Below are 7,812 nucleotides of genomic sequence, written 5' to 3' on the forward strand. Positions count from 1 at the left end.
GACATATGCATGTTTCTCATGTCAGGTTTAATTGTGCCTGTTTGCAATAAGTAACTCACTGTTATCCGATCTGTGTCAGTGACCTTATTTGAATTAACATCTAATGTTTTTTTTGTGTCAAGTCAGGTGTAAACTCTGAAGGACCTTTTATAAACACCTTAAATCACACATTAGAGACGGGAGGAATGAAGACTGTTCTGTCCCAGACGGATAACACAGAGATGGCCCACCTGCTTATCAATCTTCAGCGGTCCCGTTTTCAGGAACATGAAGATGGACTTGTTTTATGCATTTTCTTTCCACTAGTAATTTATAAAAATTTCTGTATTGAAGTAATTTTTTGATGTTTTTCCATGTATTGTGTTTTCTCTACAGATTACTGCATCTTCATCTGATGTTGAGAAGACACTCATTCTACCTGCCAGTCCTCGTCTGATTATGCTCGGTTAGTGTCACCGGTAACCGGTTGTTCAAATGAAGCAATCTCAAAGGCAGTTCATTGAAATTATAATGTAAATGTTTTTTTTTTTTCATTTTAGACATTGGAGGGCAGGCAAATGTTGTAAGATGGATGCTTAGTCTAGAGGGCCGTATTATTTTTGAGTGTACATCTTCCATCTGCAGTATCAGGAGGAGGCTTGTTGCACTTAAGAATTTCTTCAAAGGTACGACCTCTAAGAGTTTTCCATCCTTTCACTGTTTAGTGTATATAAATTCTTCAATCAGAATGATTAACAAATGGTTATTGTATTCTGTGAAAATTTGTTGAACCTAGACGCTTAATTGGAATTAAACCAGAACGAGTCTCCAATACCTGCAGAGGAAAGGTCTCCAAGAAGACCGGCAAGGTGGTGAGTAAAAATATTCATCAGTTAATCCAAAGGTTGCCTCTCTACTGAATTGCATTCTGTTATAAAAGCAGGCCGTTTTATTAAGTAATGTACTCTGTGTTGCTGAACACACCGCGTTTTTATAATTTTGAGCTCCATTGTCTTTCTCATGGATCAGCATAGTCGTGGCTGTTACACGAAAATTCACAAGTTACACGAGCAGAGCATCATCATGCAACAAGTCTGCGTTATTTTTGGGGCAACTTGTTTGACGTGACCATCGACACACAGTGCACATTTCATTCATTTTAAACACCGTGGCGAGACTGTAGCTTTCCAAGAGTAGGGTTAGAGATACCTTCTATAGATACTCTGCTTAAAGTTTTTTTTCCTATCTTTCAGACTACCAGCATGTGAAGTTGGTCACAGATGGTGGAAAGTTCTTTGCCCATTCAAGGTTTAATAATACAATGTTTTCTATTGTTTAAGAAGTTTAGATAATATGTCTATAGACTGTTCTTTTTGCACAGTATCTGTTTATGGAGAAATAATAATAAATTTTTATCTGTTTAAATATGTCTATAGACTGGGTTCTTTATGCACAACATATCTGTTTGGTAATTTTATGGTTCCTCTTCTCATCTTTGCCAGTCTGTTGTTTAATTTATTTAAATAAAAAGCATTCATTCAGAAACTCTGCTGCTAGTATTTTACTGAAAATATGCTATTTAATAAAACTGTAAAATGATGGTACGCAGCTGGAAACCATATTGCCAGTACTTTACCGTTAATTTACAGAAAGCCGTAAATGAGTGAAACCGTAAAATTACGGTTCGCAGCTGGAAACCCTGCTGCCAGGATTTTACCGTTAATTTACAGAAAGCCGTAAATGAGTGAAACCGTAAAATTACGGTTCACAGCTGGAAACCCTGCTGCCAGGATTTTACCGTTAATTTACAGAAAGCCGTAAATGAGTGAAACCGTAAAATAACGGTCCGCAGCTGGAAACCCTGCTGCCAGTATTTTACCGTCAAATTACGGCAGAATTTTTTACAGTGTAGTATGTACTCGCTTTTAGGATAAAAATATAGAAAAATCAGTTATCAAGCAAATGTCTCCTTTCCAAGGTTCACAACAGCAAGATTATGACAATGATGATTTATATGTTGAGCTTTCATACTGAATGTTTGACTTCTAAATGAGCATAAATGTGACCTGCAAATTTGTTTCATACAGAGATGGCGATAGAGAGGCAAAGGTTATGAATGGCAGCTTAATCTTCAGAGAGACATACAAAGTCTGAAGCAATCTGTATCATTATTTTTGTTTTCTGATGGAACAACATCTCATCTCAACCTTTCTCATATCTCGGACTGTTGTAAGACGAAGTTGTCAGACTTGACCCAGTTGATATGTGATTGCTGTCCCGCTGTAAAAGAGTTTACATGAGGTTAGAAATGAATCTAACAGAAGACGGGGTAATTTAACAGCATTGTTGGTCTGCAGTTTTCTCTCTTTTCTATAGCTCAGTATATTGACAGCTGAATGCGAGGGGTCTGATGAGATTAACAAGGCTGAATCTTTTTAATAGAGCCTCCAGCACAGGTTAAAAACACGCCCTGGAGTTTTCAGATGCACTGCCCTGGTATTGATTTTCACTCGGGGTGACTGGTTAAAGCTTCTGGATAAGGTGAACCACAGAGTGTTGCTGATGAATCTGTCTTTTCTGAAGAGTTTAAAAGGCTTTATCAAGTCTGTATTAAATAAATAATGGCCGTTTCTCAATTCCAAAAACGCAGAGAATGGACTTGTGTTCTTGCGGAGACCAGGGAAGCCTCGGAAGAACGACACTTGGATGGACGCGCTGCAGGGACTTCTGGGACTTCGAGCGGGTTCCGTATGCGTGCAAAGTTGCATACGATGCATCCTTGATGTCGAGAACAGATCCGGGTACTTTCATGCTTTCTCTGGTCTTGAGTATTGGACACACAAGGACACAAGACTGCTGAAGGACACATATCGAGAAATGGCCAAAGAGGGGTTACAGACCACCACCTGCAGTCCAGTTTGTATATTCTCAATATTGTTGGTATTTTCAGCACGAACGCATCTCTGGGTAAATTAGACTAATTACAGATAAATGAGTTGTAAATTATTGACATGTTTGCACATTTTGCCTGGTGCACTTAATGTCGCACTGTTACCACCCGTGGACGACGTTATAAATTTCATTTTTAAGAGATGTGTGAATTATTTCTGTTCATCATGCCAGCAGAAATGCATCAAATAAAATACTGTATTAAACCAGGTTTAAAATTGACACCAGGCAACCCGCCAAATGGGGGTTGAAATCACCATGCTTGCCTCTTCACTGAGTTAGTCATTCTTTAGCCATGATAATAATGAATAATGAATTATCTGATTTACTTGAATATACCTGTCACCATGTCAGTGGCACAACCCAATTGCGCACTTTGTGTGAGTTCAAGTTCTTATTTTATTTTTCATTCAACAATGGGCGATTCTTGTATTTGTCTTTTTGTGATGCACACATTCAGGTGCATGATGTAATGTTAGTCGAGCATTTACATTTAGTCATTTAGCAGACATATTAGCAGACATTGTATATGCATTGTAATAAATTCAATTAAATTAAAACTACTAAAGTAATTGATTCCTTGCGGATGAAGGTTAGGTTTGGGCTAAATACTGTAACCATTGTTTATTCTGTATCAACCTGTACAATTTTGTGGTTGTGAATAATTCTTGAAACTTGAATAATTCTTATAGAATCTGGAACAGTTCGTTCTTATTGCATTCCACCTTCAAGCTTGCAAAACTAATATTCCCAGAACACCTAGCTTTGCCATTTCCCCCCTCGTTTTCTCTGCAGCATGTTTAGACATTAAACTAAAAAGCTACAGATTATGTAAGCAGACCCGTTTTGGATTCAATAGCCATGTCTCTCTTTTGAACAAATGACATGGCATCTCTCGTCTGTCGGCCTAATAAGAAGAAGCAGTTACCCGGCATCCTAATTGGCTTTCTCACTTCTGACTAATAACAGAAGACGCAGTTCAGTCCCCGGGCCGCCTGCCAGCGATGGCAAAAGGACGGCGTGTGTCAAAGGCAGTCTGGGGCAACAAAAAACGCTAAACAGCCAACGTAAACACATCCACATCTCCTCTGCGATCTTATTAAAGTGTTTGTTTCGCCTCTTCATAGCAAGGGCTTCGCTTCTTAATATTGACGTATTCCTCCGCTGCTGGCATTCATCGCCTGAGGGCCCTTGTTGTTTGGACATTTGGTTATCAAGTTTTTCTTTGGAATAATATTGTAATACATTTTCAAACTTTACAGTGGTGATCTATTATTCATTTTTCAGCATGTTGTTCTCTATAAAGTGCCTGTTTGATCTGTCTAGGCACTGTCTGTCTATCTATATATTTTTATATAATGAAAATAAAAGTTTTGCACACCAAAACAGACTTTATAGATGCATGGTTGATGATATTCTCTATTAATTATTTATAATGTATAGCAAACAACCTGAAATCCCAAAACACTCCTGGAATCAATTCCTCTTTCCTCCACAGCATCCAAGTCCGTTTTTCTTTTTCCATTATTAATACATTGTTGCTTTTCTGCCTTCCAGCTTCTTCTAATGTCCCAGCTGTGACAGACAGGCTGCTCTGAAGCAATCTGAAGCTGTTTGGCAAAGGCACGCTCACCCCATCCCGCCAGTGCCCCGAGGGCTGCAATGTTTCGGCCCCTGAGCGTGGGTTTACCCACCTTACCCCACACACGCTGTCCTTTCAGAGATACGGATGCTGAGCTAATCTCTGGAACAGTACAGTACATGCAGAGCTTGAGGGAATGTACGGCCCACCAAGTCAGAAAGCTGTGTGATGTATTTAGTCCTGCTGGCATGAGCAAAAGAAGTTTACTCCTTGTACACTCCTCATCCGTTAGCATGGAAGAAATTCCCTCTGTGGTGATGGCAGATGTGTGCAGCTGTGGGCGGTGTGTCTGTCAATCCCATGCATGAGCCTCCCGCTTAGCTTTAATAGAGAATGAATTGAATGTGTCGAGATTATCTTTCAACAACATATTTTAAATTAACAATTCGCTTTGACAACTTTGGCATCATATATTTTGCTTCTTTAGCTCAAAATATGCCAAAGACCATATTTATTTCTCATCTCTATGAGTGGAATAAACAAACTACAGTATCTTACAGGGTATTTGCTCTTTAAAAGTGAAAATCTGTCATTTGCTCAATTTCATGCCATATCAAACCTGCATGACTTTATTTCGTCCACAGAACACAGAAGAAGATATTTTAAAGAACGTTGGTAACCAAACAAGACTGGACCCCATCGACTTCCATTTTATGGATACAAAACCACTGAGGCATATCTCAAAATATCATCTTTTGTCTTCCACATAAAAAAGAGCCACATACAGCGTTTGAAGAACATGATGATGAATAAATGTTGAAATAATTTGTATTAGTTACATTTTTGTAGGGACGCTCATACACCTACTGTACCATATTGAGTATTACAATATGTCTCATTTATTTCACTTTAAGTGTACAGTCTCCTCCCCATAACACCGTCTTTGTGAATTACAAAACAGATTTATATAACTTAAAAAAAGTCTCAATGGTTATAAACACAGAACGCTCTGTATTTTCAAATCCCTCTTCATTCCAGTTGAATACTATCCATTTGGCCCAAACTCGTGGTAAATATCCGCTTCTCCGCGGCACCCTAATCACAGCCGAAGTCTTCTTTCACATCATAGAAGAATTGCAGGCTTCTGGGTCGATTACGCAGATGTTAAATAACGATAAATGTCACGCTGCATTCATCGTTCGGCTGGCTTCACTCTCTCATTAGGACAAATGAATAAAACATTGTGTCACCGTATCAAATTAAGCCGTTTGGCTGATCTGTGAAGTAACTTAAAGGGTTTACGGCGTGTAGTTGCCTGCTAATAACTGCAATAACAATCTTGCTTTTTTGATCAGACACGTAAATAAGCAATTATGCAGAAATGCGTCTGCTGCATTTCATGCCAAAACTGAGCAAGCTCTAGAAATGTATGCAAATTTGTTCGGTGCAATGTAGGTTACACGTTTCTCAAGCTTAAGTGCAATGGAGCACAAAAATGATGAGGTCAAATATAGAAGTCGGGCGTCTATGCTTTTAAAAAAATATGTGAAGTTGAGTAATACAGCAGTCTGGCCCGGCGATGTTGATAGCCCTTGGGCTTTTGGGAATATAGTCCCAAATTGTTCACGTTTGGGCCCCAAACCTGATTCAAAATCACAGTGCTGTTGTTGCTTTTCCTGGTATTAATGTGGCCTGAGAGCGGATAAAAGTTATTTAAATAACAGTAGACCGTGGCGGACACAGACACAGACAACATAATAATAACCTGTATATTCCGCTAAGAGTACACCAGATTATTGAGATAAAGATTAAAGGACTGGTTTACCATAATGGAAAATTCTGTCAACATTAATTCACCGTCTTGTCTCTATGACACTTTCTTTTGTGGAACACAAAAGAAGCAATTTTGAGAAATGTCTCAACCCTTGCATGGTGTTGTCCTCATACAATAGAAGTCTATGGGGGCCAATGCTGTTGGGTAACCAACATTCTTCAAAATATCTTCGTTGCGTGTTCTGTTCGTCAAACTAAATGGGTTAACATGTAGGTTTGTTTTTCATAGTTTAGTTTTTCTCCTCAATTTTGCATTACTAAGCATCATGTGATCATCCTTTGAGAACTAACAAACAGAAAGAGCACAAATGTTTTGTGAAATGAATTCAGAGATGGTATTTAAGGAAGGGGAACAAAGTTTTGAAAATGCGTGTATATTAGACTCTGCTGTGTTTTGTAATGAGAAAAATATTTCCATTTATTCCTCTGTAAGCAGCGTTTTTAAGGCGCACTGTTTTGTGTAGTTTGTGAAACCTGAAAGACTAACTGTCAGCACAATCTCATGGCAGTTCATATGTCGCAAATTTGTATGAATTATCCTTTGTATGTTTTACCCCAGTGACTGTTCCGGCTTCGTTGTTTCTTTACATGTTTGCACAATTATGTTTCTTTACATTTTTGTACAATTATTGTTGTACGAATTCATACGAATTGGCCTCGATCAGGCTCGTAATGAAGAACTTATTTTCCGTAAAAGATCCCTCAGAAGATCTTCTTTTGGTTTTCCTCACACACTGGTTTGGTTTCTAATCGTTCATCAAGGCATGCAAAAGTTTATATATAAAATTACTTTTTAGATTGTACAGTTTGTTCATCAAACAGATAAAAAGGAATTTGGGTTGCATCTGATATTTCAACGGATGTTTAACAACTGTTTGTTTTTCCTGACCCATAATCCTTTGAGAGATTGCTGTATGCAAAGATGATGTCTAAAACAATCTGTGCTGCAGCCAGACTTGAATTATGCCTTTTCAGCGTTTTACAGACCTTCTCTGTCAGCTTAGCTTCATAACAAAGTCGCGTGGGTGGGTTCTCAACACGCTTTGAGGTGCTAAAAATCCTAAACTTCTGGGATTCTTCACTTGAAACAATAAAATTACCATTAATGCTGAGATCTAAAGACGCCCACTTCTGTAAATCAAAGTTTAAGTCTAGAAAACAAACTTCAGAAGAGATGCACAAGGCATATAGTTACTTTTTTTCTAAAGTTTCTGATCAACCCTCAAAGAGTTGCAGGTTAATACGGCAAGTCGCTGCTCAAGTCTCTGCTTTTTCTGGGAACGTGTCTTCGGCACAGACATGAGATCATTAGAGATTGTGAGTAACTGATGTGTTTTTCTGCCTACGGGCATCTGCCATCGCTCAAGCCACATTCATTTCAGTTTTTTCCTTCTGTGCTTTCGTTCCACGCAGGCGGGTGTTGACTGAGATGCTTCTGAACTGGTGGGTCCCGACCCCAAAAATGGCCA

At 38.7% G+C, this 7,812-nt stretch overlaps 1 long non-coding RNA gene across 3 annotated transcripts; it reads left to right on the top strand.

The window, feature by feature from the left end:
• The first annotated feature begins 215 nt into the window (after nt 1-215).
• On the top strand, nt 216-1,404 carry LOC306906182. Of its 3 annotated transcripts, XR_013787814.1 has the most exons (4): nt 216-445; nt 540-665; nt 776-851; nt 1,233-1,404. It is a non-coding gene; the product is annotated as an uncharacterized lncRNA (long non-coding RNA). The 3 variants fall into 3 exon arrangements; XR_013787813.1 differs by having other exon boundaries at nt 776-1,404; XR_013787812.1 differs by having other exon boundaries at nt 540-1,404.
• Nucleotides 1,405-7,812: the final 6,408 nt, after the last annotated feature.

Source organism: Barbatula barbatula, assembly GCF_947034865.1.
Source record: "Barbatula barbatula genome assembly, chromosome: 16".
NCBI classification, from domain to species: Eukaryota; Metazoa; Chordata; class Actinopteri; order Cypriniformes; family Nemacheilidae; genus Barbatula; species Barbatula barbatula.